A 17911-nucleotide genomic window follows, 5' to 3' on the forward strand; every position below is an offset into this window, starting at 1 on the left:
TCCATGCCTATTGAATCTGAGGTCAGCTTGTTACCCCCCAAGGAATTAATCAACATGTGTTTTCTTCCTGGTTGTCCAGGAGGCAGCTCAAATAGGAAAGGGAAAGGGCTTTGCACAAGGCAGCGCTCTACTCAGCGGGTTTGTTTCTTAAACCTCCACTGGGATGTGGTGCAGAGAGCGCCTTGCAAATCACTAATATTAGCAGAAGAGGAACAGCTACGAAGCCAAGCAAGAAAATAGCGGGGAGCAGGCCGCACTCTCTGCACCTGATCTAGGCCAACATTTCTCCATCCGACTGAATCAGAATCATTTATGAAATTACCAGTTGATGCCATGGAGGCTGACACCCAAATAAAATAGAGTGTCCTTGTACAAAGGAGGAAACCACACACAGCTTTCGGTGCTGAAGATGAAAGCCTCTGAGGCAGAGGAAAGCAATGTGTGTGCCGGCTCTGCCGCATATGCTGCTCAGACCTGGACCTCCGAGGAATCAGACTGACAATTTTGCAAAAGGATCTGACTCAACTGCTCCTTTCGAAAACACTTCAAAGGATGGTGATGAGGGATTCCAAAGGGGTAAAAGGTTCCTTTCACGGCTGTGTTAATTTATTTTAGACCAAAGAGCAAACATCCCAATTGACAAGGTAGGTGATTCAGTGCTTCTAACGGCAGCGACAAACCTTGTAGAAAGACCAGGTCGGGGGAGGCTGGAAGAAATTCCTAATCAATTCTTCACCAACTTGCCTATGAAGTAAGTCTCTTAAGTCACTCTCACTGGAATGTGTGTTCTGACAGCTAGACCCAGAGAAAAGTCGATGCAAGTAAGGTCTGGGGAGGGGAGCCGGGGATGAGAGCCAGGCTGCTAATGCCTCTCTGTGGATGCAGGAGACAGACACAGACAGAGGCAGAGGAGAACCAAAGGCTGTTTTGTCACAGTCAACTACCTTGAGTCTACATAGAAAATGTACTGGATTTGAAGTTTGAATGCTTGGATATGGATTCCAACATGACCAGAGTTGGGCTAGCTGTGAGAATAATGGAAAGAAACTTAATTTATCTGCGTTAAATTGGAGGCACTATCTCAAGAGTAAATAACAGAGCTGTTAAGTGCTTTAAATGAGATAATATACCATAAGGCGCTTTGTAAACTCTAAAATGCTACACAAGTTAGACATTTTTGTAGTTATATTTGTAAGAATTGAACATGTAATAATGTATTAAAACTTTTAAAATCCATAGTTAAAAAAGGCAATAGTGAAAATGTCACTAAGCTATCTGAATATTGACAAGCGTGAACTCAGATAAGCTGAATGAAAATCAAACTTATAGAAAATATTGGTAGCAATCCTGAAGCAGAGGCTGGGGTACATTTTAAAAGGTCAAGTAGAATGAATGGGGCAGAAAGGAAAAAGATGGGAAAGCATGTAGTTGTCATGCTTTCATCGTAACTCATTTGGGAAGGCATACTGAGACAGAATCTACTACAAACTGCCGAGGATTGTGCTTAAATTGAGCACCCCCCTCAGTAGAGATGATATGTTGCTCCCTTTCTGTTGATCCTATTGTATTTAGTTCAAGAATATCCTTTACCCCTCTTACCTTAGCATTGGCATAATAAAAAGATGTTTAATTTCACTCATAATAAGGGTTATATGAATTAACACCACATCATTTTCCACCCATCCAATCAGCAAAAATTTGAATTTCAATGAACATATTGTGTTGGCAATGATGTGAGCACATAGGCACCTCCACATAAGGCTGGCAAGTGTGGAAGCTGGCATAACTTCATTGCAGGATAATTTGTTAATGTCTATCAAAAGTACAAGGTCATTGACTAAACAATCCCACCGCTAGGAATTTATCCTAGATTCTACTCATATGAGATGATCAAAAGGCATATGCATAGAGCTCTTCATTGTAGCATCATTTGTTCTAGAAAAAGATTGGAAAAAATTTTAAATGTTGGTCTCTAGGAGGCTGGTAAAATGAATTATGGAATATCAATACAATGAAAACTATGTACCTATATAAAATAATTAATAAGATCTTTAGGTATTAATGTAGAAAGATCTCCAAATTTATTGTAAAGTGGAAAATGTTGAAGTATAAAACAGTGTGTGAAATAATCTATCATTTGTGAAAAAAAGAGGGAGGTGATAAGTGTATATTCATATTTATATTTGCACATGTGCTAAAATCTCTAGAAGGATACACAAGAAATTATTAACACTACTCACTCATTAAAGGGTGTTTGTAAACTGGACAGCGGTGGAAGGGAGACTTTTTACTTTTATACTTTTTGGATTTTAAAACATACAGAGGTATCATGATTTCAAAAATTAAATTAATTTGTTTAAAGAAATTATTTGCTTGCAAATCTATTTTCCCCACCAGATTGTGGACCATGCCTTATTTGTTTCCACAGTCTCACTGCCTAGCCAAGTGCACAACACATAGCACCTGCTCAAAAATGCTTGCTAAATAAACACCAAATAACAAACTGCTGTAGATTAAACTTTCTTGAAGGAAGGGCAAACATCCTGCTTTAGTTTCAAATAAGAGTTCCTTATGTGACGCGAGTGAATGACACTCTGTGACAAGGACTTAGAAGAAGAGCAGAAAAGTGACTTAGAAGATAAGAAAGTGGATTAGAGTATACAAAATCTTAGTTCCAGTTGTCATTCATTTTCTAATTCTTTCCAGAGCTTACCCACCAAGGTTGGGGTGGGTGGAGTGAGGAAGAAACCTTCAAAATATTACTTTGGAGAGAGAGACAGAAAGAAAAAGACAAAAGATTAAGTAGAAGCATCTGCTTCCACCTCTTGAGAATCAAGGTGATTTGGGGGTTGTGTGGTTTCTGGTAAACTGCTTTGTTTAGTGGACTCCTGTTTTTGAAATGGTTGTGGATTTAAAATTTTTATTTCATGCCTTTAAAACAATGTTTGATATTGTTTCTGAATGATTTTTCCTTCTGCATTCAAAGTAGTCAGCCCACAGATGCTCATTTTAAGAATGAATGATTAACATACAGGTTAGATCACATGGCTCAGAGCAGTGGTTTTTCAATCTTGGCTGTATATTATAATCCCCAGGGAGCTTTAAAAATGACACTGATGCCTGGGTCCCACCCGCAGACAGTCTAATTTAATTGGTTTACAGAATGGCCTAGGCATTGCATCGTAATTTTTTGAATCTGCCCAAGCGATTCAACAGGCAGCAAGGAGTTACTGATCGATACTATGGAGTTAAACTACCTCCAAAATCAAATGACTATGGAATTTATTATTTATTTTAAATAATTAACTTTTATAGTGAAAATAAAATGTCATATCCACTTTCTTTTTGAGGGCAGCCAAGTATTCATAACCCTTACCTCCTTAATAGAGGAGCTACACACTGTAACAAGTCTTTAGATTGCTGCTGCCCGTCACCACGAGTTTCCCCAGTGCTGCTAGGAAAGCCTGGCGGGCAGGCTCTCAGGTCATCCACCTCTGTGTGCTCAACCACAACAGCCTAGCTGTGTAGCAAAAAGCTAAAACCATTTGGATGCCCGCTCAGAATACATTATTTGCTTCATATTACACACACACTTGCATATGCACACTGCAATAAAAAATAATTAACGGCCACTGTGTGTTACACTGTATGTAACAATGGAACAATCTCAGTGAGATAATACTGTGTCAAGCACAAAAACAATTCCCAGAACACTACATACAGCCTAATGCCCTTTTTTTCATTATTGATTTTAGAGAGAGGAAGGGAAAGAGAGAGAGAGAGAGAGAGAGAGAGAGAAACATCCATGTGAGAGAGGAACATTGATTGGCTGCCCTGCCCCGCCCCCCACCTTGCAAGTGCCCTCACCAGCTACTGAACCTGCAGCCTGGGCTGCGCCCCGACCCGGAGTAGAACCCGCCCCCTTTCGGTGTCTGGGATGACGCTCCATCCGACTGAGGACACCGGCCCGGGCCTGAGGCCCTTTTTAAAAAAATAATTTTCCAAATGAAATAAAGCAAATTAATATACTGTTTAGCCATAAATATACCATCAAAGCATGAGGAGGAAGCTACTAATAAAGGGAATGATAAAGAAAAGCGAAGATGGCCGCCGCCGGGCCGGGGGGATCAGAGCAAGGGGGAGCCTCCAGGGAGCTGTAAGGCACTGCCCTGCTCCAGCTCTCGGGCAGGACAGCGGATGTGTGGCTGTTCGTCGTGTTCTTTATTTTTATTTTTTAACAGGAGAAAACACACAAACGTTTAACAACATGTATCCATGGGAGAGACCAAGGAAAACTAACTCCCATCCTATTTTTAATAAGGACGTTCAAAACTAGACATACGAATAAGAAAGATGAGACCGAAACGTCTTTGTAATAGTCATTTAGGGCTTGTTTTTTTAAAAAGTAAGACGTGTATTTTTGTGAGCTTTTACATTGTGTGCATATTTACTCTACCTTTAAATAAAGATTTATATTGGTGGTAAAGTTAACGTACTAATAACTTTGTTTCCAACTAACACACTCCTCGAGGCTGAAATTATGACTTAGTTTATTATGAAACATTTTCAACTTTACAATCTGAAAAATCACTTTGATAATGAATAAATGACATGAAAAGCAACCTCCTGGAGTAGCTTTGAATTTGAGCTTTCTCTGGAAAGTCTGACTAAGTAAAACCAAGTTAGTTCTTCATAAGCAACTGTGTGAATGAAATATGACTCTCCCCGCAGGTTTCTTCCCTTTCTTATGCCTTCATCTGCTTACCTCCCCCAATAGAAATAAAATAAACCTAGTAACCATTCACCCTTCAGTAGAACTTTACAATTTATAAGAGCTTAATTGGATCTCACATGTTTACCTCAACAACCCTGTGAAGTATGCAGGGCAAAGATTAGCTGAAAACAAGACTGTAGATGGTTTATACGATATAACACATTGGTTCTGAAGTGTGGCATGTACACCACTGTTTGAACACAAGACAAATTTCAAATTTATACACATTTTTAATATTAATATTTTGCATAAAATTTCAATATTGTGTATGGCTTTTAATTTGCATTAATCTGCATCTCCTATTGATGGCAAATAATGCTGTTTTCGCTTACAGTAGTAGCATTAAGTTGCACTTTTCAATAAACTTATCTTAATAGAAATGAATTTGTTTAAAAAAATGCTTAAGTGGACAATAGTGCGGGCATTTTTTAGAGCATGCGAAGGCTGTGAAGATGATATGTGAATAACTGAAATGTATAAAACTTCATCCTTGCGCATAATATTCAAGTCTACTTTACTTTACTATAAAAAAAGAAAATATACATGTTTAGGTCACTTACAACTAAATTAATTTGACATGCTGCTGGTTGAGAGATAATTACTATTTTTCCTATGTTCCACTTTGAGGAGCTAGGTACTAAAGAAATAAGAGTAAAAATAGTAAATGAATGAGTGAATACTTTTTTTTGAGTAAAAAGTCCATGTCTTTAAGGAACTTACAGTCAAAGGGCAACTCAGCAAGGGGAGCAGGTGGCTTGTATGCTGAGAGAAGAGCAAGATACAATTCTATTAGAGAGGACACCCCATTGGTTGAGTAGCAGCAAACCCTTCCCAAAGGAGCCAGCATTTAAGCTGGAGACCGTGTAAGAATCCCGAGGGTGGGCTAGCAGGCGAGTGCCTGGGGGAGAGCTCCCAAGGCATTTGCTGAGCTCCAGGCAGGCTGGGAGGACAGTTAAACAGAGAGTGGGGAGTGGCAAGAAATGACTGAAGAGAAAAAACAAGTCACACAGCATCAAGGGATCTGTTGTTTCTGCAGATCTGAGCTGTTCTGCAAGCAGCATAAATAGACCCTGATCACATAAAATGATAACATCTTTTGGAAAACTATCAGAGAGAGGTCACGCATTGCATCCCACCAACAGCACACACTCGTGGGTTTCCCAAAATAAAATAGGGAGCTCTAAAACAAATAAGACTAAAAGAGAAAATAAAACAAAAACACATTCTAAAAACTTGGATTTCATTCTGTAGGCAACCAGGAGTCATGAAACGGACTGACAGGTTCAGATTTGCATTTTAGATAGATGGTTCTAGCAGGAGTGTTTTAAATCCAAGGGAGGGAGAGGAGATTGAGAACTGTTAACTTGATATAATCAATGATCTTGATCTAAGGAAGGGCAGTGGTGGTGGGGAAGGAGAGAATGGTGAAGGGAACGGGTGCTCTTCCACGTTGGCTGTCGCTGACCTGTATTTCTGGATACTTTGGAAACTGATGGCTTCAGTGGCTTGGCTTTCATGAACAGGGAGATGGGGATGGATTTGAAGAGTGGACAGTTCTCTGCTGCCTTCTCCTGTATGGCCCACTTTCAATAGTGTGGAAGCCATCTGCTCTATTTTCAAACACCTAGCAAGGTACTTGGCCATAACACCTAACCTTGACTGTCCCCCATAATGGGATGTAAATTTATTAACACCCTTTAGTCACTTGCCTGCAACTATATATTTTGGCTGCCTCCCAAGTCTTTAATTCCTTTATTGATTCATTTCATGATGGTTGTTGCTTCTGTTTAAAAGCTTTTTGCAATCTCTGAGATTTTGGAATACTATCTTTTTCTCTCCCACCCACGCTTTCATTAAAATTGATTTTCTCTGCTTCTCGTGTATGTGGAAAATAATTTTAGATAGATACCACAACCTAAGCACCAGAAGTAGAGATGGGAGACAACCGAGATCTGAGTAATGTTATTTTAATTGCAATGCGAAGCCAAAAGGCGAAGACTTAGTGAAGAGCTGTTTTCATTACAGTTGTTCCATGCATGAAATGAACCATTACACATTGGAAAAGAAGAAATCATTCCACAGTGGCTTAGTTATAACAAACAAAATGAGTTCCAACAAGCTGTGTTTAGTCCCCTGGCCAAAAACTGCATTCTGTTGGTATTTAGGATTTTTTTTAATGTGGCATTATATTTTGAAATGTTATAGTCTCTTCGTATAACATATTTGCATTGAATAATGAGATAAATGGCCAGCTGGTCTCTAGCAGTTACAAAGCCCTTTATTGGAGGCAGCAGGTCGATGGCAGATGGCAATTTTAGGTCTAAGTGTCACTAAGAATAGATTTGCAGCACCTTGTTGATGTGGGATATATAATCTTTCTCTGAGTTTATGAAAATGATGGTGGAGTGGTTTATTGAGATACTAATTTACATTTTGTTCTCGCTGTATTTTTTTCTCATTAAAATAAGGAAGATTTGGGGATTCACTGAGTTTGGGGTTCCAAAGGCAAAGGTAGAAGTTACTCAAAGACAATCCCTCTTATTGACTTGTTTTTGGAAATTTGAATTGATTCAGGAAATGAATGAGAGGAGGAAGAAGGGAAAGAAGGCTTTGGGGTTGGAAAGCTGGGAGAAGAGTTTCATATCTTTGATAGGGAGATTCTGCAATCCAGGGGAGAGGAAGGCAGTACTTGATGAAGTACCAGGACTGACCCTGACTCCTTTGCCACCAGAGTCACGCACCTTGAGAGACCGTGCACCAGGCACCAAGACTGCCACTCTGTGTGTAAGCTTGGTACAAGTGTAGCAAAGCCACCCAGGGTTACAGGGACCATACAGAAATAGAATCCTCTGCTTTTGTAATGATCATGAAAGTCTGAATTATAAATTTCTTTGTAATTATCATATCAAAAACAAGAAACTCTTTCTACTCTCTTGTGTGACCTTGGAAATGCAGGACCTTGACACATCCACCCAATCCCGTCCCCTATGACTGGTAATGAATTTCTCACTATCTCAATGATTAGAAATTTAAAATATAGTTTAAAATGATTTAAAATGAGTTTAGTAACGTAAAATGCAAATTCTTTACAAATGTGAGAAGTCAATTATTTAAGATAAAATAATATATAGTCGTGCACTGAGTAACAAGGTTTCCATTAATCATGGATCACATATTTACCATAGTAGTCCCATAAGATTGTAATAGAGCTGAAAAATTCCTATTGCTTTGTGACATCATAGCTATCACAGCATCAAAGTGCAACACATTGCTCCCTTCTTTATGGTGATGCTGGTGTAAACAAACCTACAGCAATGTCTGTTGTATAGAAGTATAGCTCATACAATTATGTACAGTACATAATACTTGATAATCAAAATAAACAGTAACTATGTTACTGGTTTATGTATTTACTATGCTATACTTTTTAATCATTACTTTAGAGTCTACTCATTATACCTATTTAAAATTTTTGCTTTAAAATATATGCTGTATTATGCAGGCAACAGCCTCATACACCTCGTGTTTATCATATCTCTTGATTGCACCATTTTCTCTTGTGCTTGATTTAATCTTGTTTTGTACAGTAACATGATATACAGGCTTGTAGCCTAGGAGCAATAGGCTGTACCTTACAGCTTAGCTGTGTAGGAGGCCATACCATCTAGGTTTATGTAAGTGTACTCAATGATGTGTGCACATGATGAAACTGTCAAAAATGCATTTCTCAGAACATATCCCTATCATTAAATATCACATGAGTGTAAAAACAAAAGGTTTTGAAAATATGATTCAAGATCATTGTACACTTTAATTATTATGGTAATTGTGAGAAATAAGAATAGTAAATAAGCACAGATAGGGTGAGAGAAGGTGAAGAACTGTTTCCTGAGAAGTAGATTTGTGTCCTTAACTGGCAATCCATCAGTTTTATAATCAGTGTTCCTAGAAACCTTTCCATTTCGGTCCTGAGTCCTTCATGTGGAGGTGGGGATAAACCCCAGCTCCTCACAGTTCAGTGTGTCACTCTCCTTCACAGAGCATGACCACATGGTGAAATGATCCAGTTCTATTAGCTTTGTCTTTCAGCACCTAGGTACAAGGGTTTCTCTTCTCTTTGCACTCTTTAAAAGCACATCTATTTTCATATCCCACCAGCCATATGCGCCTGAGATCATTAAAGGGAGAGTGGCATAATGACAAGAACCAGGGAATAGTCCTGAAGCCGAAGCTGTGAGGGATCTTCAGAGGTATAGCAGGAGCTGATTCAAGTCTAGGTTCTGCCGCTTCCCAGCTGTGTGACCTTGGGCCAGTCCTTTAAACTCTCCATGCCTCAGCGTCCACATTTGTGTTAATCATGTTTTGGCATCTTGGAGGGGGGCTTACAGACCTGGGGAGAAACTATTTCTCTCAGGGCTAGTTAATTCCTAAAGATAGCAAACAACTTACTTGGGAGCATGCCTTTCATATGCAAACTAGCCAATACTGAGTCTATACAGCCAACCACCCTCTTTATCTAACTCACACACCAGACCAATATTTCCTCTACCCTAATCCCAGGACCAGCCAACTAGAGACCAACTCTGTAGCCCAAAGCCCACTGAAATTATTCAAATTTGCCAATCTTAAACTTACTCTGCCTTCCTTACCTTTCCTGTGGAAACCCCAATAAACGCTCTGTTTTAGGCTCTCCTCTCGCTCCAATTTCTACTGCCTGACCAAATCTGGTACTCCCTCTGTTAGCCCTGTGTGGCACAGCATGCCCCCATCTCTGAGAAATGTAAATAATAAATCCTTCTATCAATGGCATTGACCTTTCTGTGTCATCACTCGGTCACCTCCATACATAAATTTCCATGGGTACAAATGAGACAACCTTGAAAAATTAGGATAATAATAATAGGTTGTCACAAGGATTAAAAAACCCAACAGTGTGAACATGGATATAAAGGCTTATGAACATCACTCTGTGCGCAGATATTTTAAATAAACTTTAACAAGTAATTGTTGATAACTAAATGTCTTTATCCCACTGCCTTAGTTTCTTCATCTGTTAAAGAGGGTACAATGACAATATGACAACAGCCAAGGAATATCTTAATGATTTATCTTGACTTAAAGAAAAATAAAGGGACTCTCTTCATACACAGCATTTTTGGAAAATTCCAATAATAACTATTGCATTATAATCTGAAAAAATATTGCTAAAGCAATCTTATTGATCTAATGATATCAATAAATAACTTCTTGAAATGACTGAATGATTAAGGCCAATGATTAAGGTTGTCATTTCCATCTTCTATGTTTCAACTAGACAGCTTCCCCAAGGGACTCCCAGTTGCTGCTAGTTCCCAATCTACCCTCCCTGGGAAGGAAAGAAGTGTGGGGCAAGCAAGCCCACAGTGGGGATGACTATCACATTCCCCCTTTGTTTTTGAGAAGACTCAGCCACATTTCTGAATAACTGTCAAATCAGAATCACATTTTCTGCCTGTTTCCTCATGTTCAGTATGAACCACAAACTCTGGCCTAGGGCACTGCACTCAAAGGCCACTCTTGACTGTGTTCTCTGTCTAACCTGGGGACCTGAAGCCCACCCTAACTAATCCTTCTAGTCACCTCTGAAACTACAGTGGTACCTTGGTTTTCAAACATCTCTGTTGACAAACACTTCAGTTTACAAACTCCGTAAACCCGGGAAGTAAATGCTTCGGTTCTCGAACACGCTTCGGAAGTAGAACATGCCCCACGGCTTCTGCTGAGGGCAAGATCCTGAGGCCCAGCTGCCGGCCGTGCATCCCTCGGTTTTCGAACGTTTCAGAACTCAAACAGTCTTCCAGAGCAGATCACATTGGAAAACCAAGGCACCACTGTATTCCAAACTCTTCAGTTTAAAGATATGTAAGGCCCATGCAGGGCAGGGAGTTGTACAGGGATTTACAAATAAGGGAAGGGTTTTTCAACTCAAGATAGTAACAATGACCTAAAACTTTTCTTGTTTAACACAAATGCTCATTTCTTTACCCCACAACTATGGTAGAATAGAAGGGAGGTATGAAAGCAAAAAGGTGGCACTGATTCTTGAGAATGTTAGTATGCATCACAGTCACCTAGATGGCTATTAAAATGCAGACTGGGTGACTTCTGCTTCAGAGGTGATGGAGTTGACATACTTTCCCTTATTCCTCCCACCCTCCCACTGGAATACATACATTCTCTCTCTCTCTCTCTCTCAAAGGTGGAGAGAAGAAGGCAGACTGACCAGGATCTCAAGACCTAAGGAAGCACACAGTGGTGATTTCCCTAAGTTTTCTTTTTGCCTCATAACCCAGACTTGGAGTGAAAGAAACAAGCAACCAGGAAATGCCTATGTCTCAGACCAAAAAAATCTTCAACAAAAGGACTCAGAAAGGGCAACCTAGAAGGACAGAAACTTCTTGAAAACAAGTTTCACTCCAGCAAAACACCACAGAAAAATGTTGCAGCCACACCTTCACTGGGGCCAGCAAAGGCTGAGTGAAGAACCTAGACTTCCATACTAGCAAGGTTATAATGAACCACCTTAAGTCCCTACTGGGTGATATTAAAGGTCACCTAGGGAGCTAAGACTTCTTTCCCCTCCAACCAGTAATGAGCTCCAATCCCATGTCAGTGGAAACCATGTGGAGAACCTGACTTCCATCGCCATCCAGCAGTAATGAGATGTTCTTTCTCTTCACTGATGTGTTACCAGAGGAGGCCTAATAGAGAGTCAGGACTTTCACCCATTACCCAACAATAATGAGACATTCTCATTATAGTGTCAGAGGAGACTGTGTGAGGAGCTCGAATTCCCACTCCTGCCCAGAACAAAGACTATCCCTCCTGAGAGTCAGTGTAGACCAAGCAGGGAACCTGAACTTCTACTCCCACCTGTTAGTAACAAGGTGACACACTGCTCCTACAAAACCTAAGCAAATAAATGGGAAGTCTCAGCAAAATAATAGAAGATATAAAGAAGAGCCAAATGGAAATTATAGAAGTGAAGACTATAATAACTGAAATTAAAGAGTTCAGTGGGTGGGATCAATAGTAGAAAGGAAAGGACAGAAGGAAGAATCAGTGAACTGGAAGATAGGGCAATAGAAATTACCCAATATGAACAACATAGAGAAGAAGGAAGGAAGGAAGGAAGGAAGGAAGGAAGGAAGGAAGGAAGGAAGGAAGGAAGGAAGGAAGGAAGGAAGGAGGGAGGGAGGGAGGGAGGGAGGGAGGGAGGGAGGGAGGGAGGGAGGGAGGGAGGGAGGAAATAAATGAACAGAGCCTCAAAACCATGGAAATAAAAAGATCATACTTTTGTGTCATCAGAGTCACAGAGGAGAGGAGAAACATGAAGAAGTTTAAAAAGCACTAAAAAAAAAATAATAGCTGAAAATTTCCCAAAATTGGCAAGAATTCCAAACAAGATAAACCCAAAGATATCCATGCTGAAACACATTACAATTAAATTTCTGAAAACAAAAGTTGAAGAAAATATCTTGATAGCAGCTAGGGAAAAATTACACCTTACCTATGGGATAAAACAATTCAAATGACTGAAAATTTCCCATCAGGAAACTCGGAGGTCAGGAAGAAGTTACACAATATTTTTCAGTGGTTGGAAAAAAAGAAAGAAACGTCAACTCAGAATCCTATAACCAGAGAAACTATCCTTCAGTAAGTAAGAGGGAATGAAAACATTCTCAGATGACAGAAAGCTAAGATAATTTGTTTCAAGCAGACCTACAAAGAACGACTAAAGGAAGATCTATCTCTAAAAAAGAAAGAAATTGATAAAAGAAGGAACCTTGGAACATTGTGAAGGGACAAAAAACAAGATAAGCAAAATCATGGGTAAACACAATGGGCTTTTCTTCTCATTTCAAATTTTCGAAATTATTTTTATGCTTGAAGCATGACCATAAATTATAACATCCTCTGTGTTATAGATGTGGCTCTAAATGTACGTAGAAGAAATACTTGGGCCAATTATAAATAAGGAAGGTAAAAGAACATAAGGGGAAGTAAGTTTTCTGTACTTCACTTAAACTGTGAAAATGATGCCAATAGACTTTAATAAGTTATGTGTCTATAATAAGAATGTAAAATGATACAGTCACACTGGAAAATAGTTTGGAAATTTCTTTTAAAATTTATGCAGCTACCATACAAGCCAGCAATTGTACCTTTGGGTATTTACCTCAGAGAAATGAAGATTTATGTTCACACAAAAACCTGTCCACAAATGTTTATATTAGTTTTATTTTTAAGAGTCAAAAAAGAAAAGCCAGATATCCTTAATGGGTGAATGGTTAAATAAACTGTGATTCATCTATGCGACCAGCAATAAAAAGAAATGAACTATTGATGCAACAATCTGGATGAATCTCCAGAGAATCGTGTTGAGTGAAAAAAACAACTGCAAAAGGTTACAGATTGTATAATTCCATTTATATATCATTCTTGAAATGACAAATGATAGAATTAACAACAGATTAGTGGTAGCCAAGAGTTGAAGAGGGGATAAGGGCAGAAAGGAAGTATGTGTGTGGCTATAAAGGTCAGCATGAAGAACACTTTGGGGGCTAGAAATGTCCTGTATCAGTGCCAACATCCTGATTGTGGTATTGTTCTATAATTCTGCAAGATGTTACCACTGGGGAAAACTGAGTAAAGGGCACAGGGGATCTCTCTGTATTGTTTCTTACAGGTGCTTGTGAAACTACAATTATCGCCAAATAAAACGTTTAAAAACTGCAGGTTGCTAGACTCTACTGACAGAATTTTTTGATTCAGTAAGTCTAGGGTAGTGTCTGGTAATCTGCATTTCTAAAATCTTCCCAAGTGATGCCAATACTGTTAGTGGGAACCACCACATTTTGAGAACCATTGTCTCAGACAAAGGGGGACTCTTATCTTCAGGGGAAAACCAGCAGAAGGCATTCTACCCAGAAACTCTTTCCTCCCATTCCAAACCAAGATATCAATATAAACAGCCCCTTCTAGAGTGCTAAGTTCAGAAACAAGAGAAAGAAGAAAGACAGGAGAGAGAATCAGTCTGAAGGTTAAACCTGTTTTAGCCTCAAGATCAGTGTGGAAAGACCAGTGTGCTGCCACAGTGGTAGGACCAGAATGATGTGACCAGAGGAACTGCTGACTCTGTGGTCAGGGTGGTGCTCTTTAACACAGCAGTCCTTAATGCTGGCTTGGAATCAGAAAAATTTGTGGTGAAAATACAGCTTTCTGGATCACTGTAGAACCAGTGGAATCTATACTTTTCACCACACTCCCAGGTGAGTTGGAGACTTGTGAGATATATAAAAAATAATCCAGGGGGGAGTACAGGGTGAGCTGCCAGAATGGACCAGTGTGGAGCACCAGGGGCTCTGGGTGAGAGTCAGGACTTTTCTGTTTTATTAGCTACTGCTTGTGGAGCATCTGTTCTGTATGAGGCATGATATCAAGGATGTGTAAACTGTCTACGTTTACCCTCACAATAGTCCTGCAAAACGGTTATCATTATCCTCATTTTATTTATGAGGAACCCCAGGTCTAGAGAAGTTAACTGCTTAGTATCATATACCTGATAAGTGATTGAGGAGGGCTTCCAACCTGGCCAAACTCGGACACTCAGTTTAAATCATAGCACCACTTGGATTCTCTCCTATAGAACATATACATGGAAATGGTAGAAGTAAAGGTTAGGAAAAGTTGAATCAATAATAACAACAGCAAAATAGCTAATGCAACAGCCAAGGTGGTATGGGGGAGCAGACAACAGAGTGCCGTGGGGAAGGGACACAGTCCAGAGAGTGAGGGGTGGTGGCAAGAGAGGTAAGTAAGCAAGGCAAGGGGGGGGGGGTGAGGTGGGCAGAGAGGTGTCATGGATGATGTAACACCACTAACACTATGAAATTGACTTATTTTAAATTCAAGTGGGAATTTCTTTTTACAAAATAAAATAATTCAATATAAAAATATATTTAGAAGGCCACATATACCTTAATGAAAGAAACAGCATATTTTTTAGGGCATATAAATTACCAGAACAATGTACAACCACAATGTTTTAAAGAAGCAAATGTCTTCAGATTCACTCATTTCCAGTTTAAACACTTGTTTTCCTAGAACATATGTCCTATAAATAATCTAACACCCAATATAAAGTCTGGCAGGAAATACAGCTCATTAAATATCTCCCATTGTGCTTTCTTTATCTGTCATGTGTTTTAATGTGACTTTATTAACTGTGATAATTGCTCCTTTACTGCTAATGATAATATGATACTGTTAAAAATCAACTTCCAAGGTAATTGTTTTTATGCTTTCCACCTCCCTCAGTGCTTGCACTCAAGTGTGTGCATGACTCTTGAGTTCAGCTAGGCTTGTGTTTCATGTACTTGAGTCAATTTGGTCTTGTCTCTCAAGGGTACATCCAAGATTATGTTAATCTCTGTCTCCAAATTTCTACTATGTTACTTAACCCCGGGAAGGTAATACCATTCCCTACAACTGTAAGGATTAAATGTAAGAATAGAAGTGCAGTGTCATCTGTGCTGTCTGCTTGTAGTAATTGATAACTAGCACTAGCCTGGTAGTAGCAGCAGTAATCATAATTGGTAGTAAAAGTAACAGCAAAAGCCAATAAAGAACTCTAAAAAAAAATGAGCACTTGATATCTATTGTTTTGGTTAGGGCTAATATCCGGCCCATCTGAAGAGATCTCTCAGGTTATCATTATTTACTGACCCCAACTCCTGGGCGTCCCAGCTTACTCTCGGTGTTCTGAGTCCTTGCTTAGCAAATATCCTCGTGGTGGAGGTGGTTCGTCTTCCCATATTGATTTGCTATCCAGGGAGAGAATGCACTGATTACCTGGCAGGGCATCTCAACCTTTTTATGTTATAATTCTAGTTTATAAAAAAAGAAAATATTTCACCTTATGAAAATTCTAATTTAGGCTTTTATTTTCTATTTCCTCTTATTCACTGGATTCTCTACAGCAAAGGAAACAATTAACAAAATGAAAAAGTTATGGGAGAAAATATTTGCAAACCCTGTATCTGATAGCAGGTTAATATCCAGAATAGCTAAGGAATTTATACACTCAATAGCAAAAACAAATATTAAAAATGGGCAAAGGACTTAAATAAACATTTCTTCATAGTAGATATACCAATGACCAACAGGTGTATGAAAAGATGTTTAGGATCACCAACTAATAGGGAAATGCAAGTCAAAACCACAATGAGATATTACCTCACACCTTATAGAATGACTATTAGCAAAAAAAAAAAAAAAAAGATAAGTATTGGCAAGCAGATATTGGAACCCTTGTACACTGTTGGTGGGGATGGAAAATGAAAAATAGACACTATGGAAAACAGCCTGGAGGTTCCTCAATAAATTAAAAGTAAAACCACTATATGATTCAGCAATGCCACTTCTGGGTATATATCCAAAAGAACTAAAATCGGGACCTCAAAGAGATGTCTGCACTTCCAAGTTCATTGCTGCACTATTCACAATAGTCAAGATATGGGAACAACCTAAATGTTCATCAAGGGATGAACGGATAAAGAAAAAGTGATACACTCATGAAATATTATTTCTGCAGGGCTGGGCGTGGCTCAGTGGTTGAGCATCGACCTAGGATCCAGGAGATCGAGGTTCGATTCCTAGTCAGGGCACATGCCCGGGTTGGGGGCTCGATGTACAGGGTGCAGCCGATCAATGACTCCCTCATCACTGATGTTTCTATCTCTCTCTCCCTCTCCCTTCTTCTCTCTGAAATCAATAAAAATATATTTAAATATATATATATATTATTTCTCTCTTTCCCCCTCTTTCTCTCCCCCCTCCCTCCCTACCTGCTACTCTCTCTGAAAAAGCAATGGAAAAAATAGCCTCAGGTGAGAATTAACAACAAAGAAAGGAGAGAGAAAGAGAAAGAGGAAAGAAAGAAAGAAAGAAAGAAAGAAAGAAAGAAAGAAAGAAAGAAAGAAAGAAAGAAAGAAAGAAAGAAAGAAAGAAAGAAAGAAAGAAAGAAAGAAAGAGGAAGGAAGGAAGGAAGGAAGGAAGGAAGGAAGGAAGGAAGGAAGGAAGGAAGGAAGGAAGGAAGGAAGGAAGGAAGGAAGGAAGGAATTCTGGTGTATGTGACAATATGGATGAACCTAGAGGGTATTCTGCAAAGTGAAATAAGCCAGTCACAGAAGGATAAATGCTGCATGATTCCACTTATATGAGAGATTTAAAATAGACTCATAGAAGAAGGGAGTAGAATGGTGGTTGTCAGGGACTGAGGAAAGGGGGAAATAGGGTTCTTGTGATTTACTGAGAATGAAGTTTCAGTTATACAAGACAAATAAGTTCTGGACATCTGCTGTACAACATAGTGTCTACAATTAACAATACTGTTTTGTAACTTAAAAATTTGTTAAGGGGCTAGATCTCATGTTAATTGTACTTACCACAATTTCTTTTTAAAAGATGAGTACTGAAGGTGTTTCTCCAAGGAGAAAATAACAAAATAATATTAAATGAATGTTTTTAATGAAAAAAAAAGATGTTTAAAAAATCAATTAAGAATGATAATAGTAAATAAGAAGTGTTCAGAATTCCATCCTGACTACTATCAGTAATGACCTCTGACAGGTTATTTTTTCCCCTCCCTGGCCTCAGTTCTCATCTATAAATGAGGGAGGTGGTCCAAGGTACTATGCCAAACAAAGTGTGTGTCAATGAGGGTTGCATATGACCAGGAACCTACATTTATTTTATCTTCTAGATTAATATTGCTCTGCCAATATAAAAAAAATACCTCTAAATTGCTCTCATCACCCAAAATGCAAAATAATTGGAGGGATTTTCAAGCAAACTAAAATGTGGTTTAGCTCGGTGTTGGTAATGACAGAAGATTTTCATAGATGTCGAGCTTTTCTGAAGCATGGTTAACCAGCTTCCATTGCAATATTGACTCAAATTCCCCAAACACCTTGTGCTCAGCCAATACAGACATGGCAATTAAACTTCGAGAGGGAGATTCTTTAGATCATAATGTATTATTTCTTTTGTTTGAAAAATTTGTGGTTTCTTCAGTCCGGCTTAAAAGTGCTCTTT

This window comes from Miniopterus schreibersii (genome assembly GCF_964146895.1).
Source record: "Miniopterus schreibersii genome assembly, chromosome: 2".
NCBI lineage: Eukaryota > Metazoa > Chordata > Mammalia > Chiroptera > Miniopteridae > Miniopterus > Miniopterus schreibersii.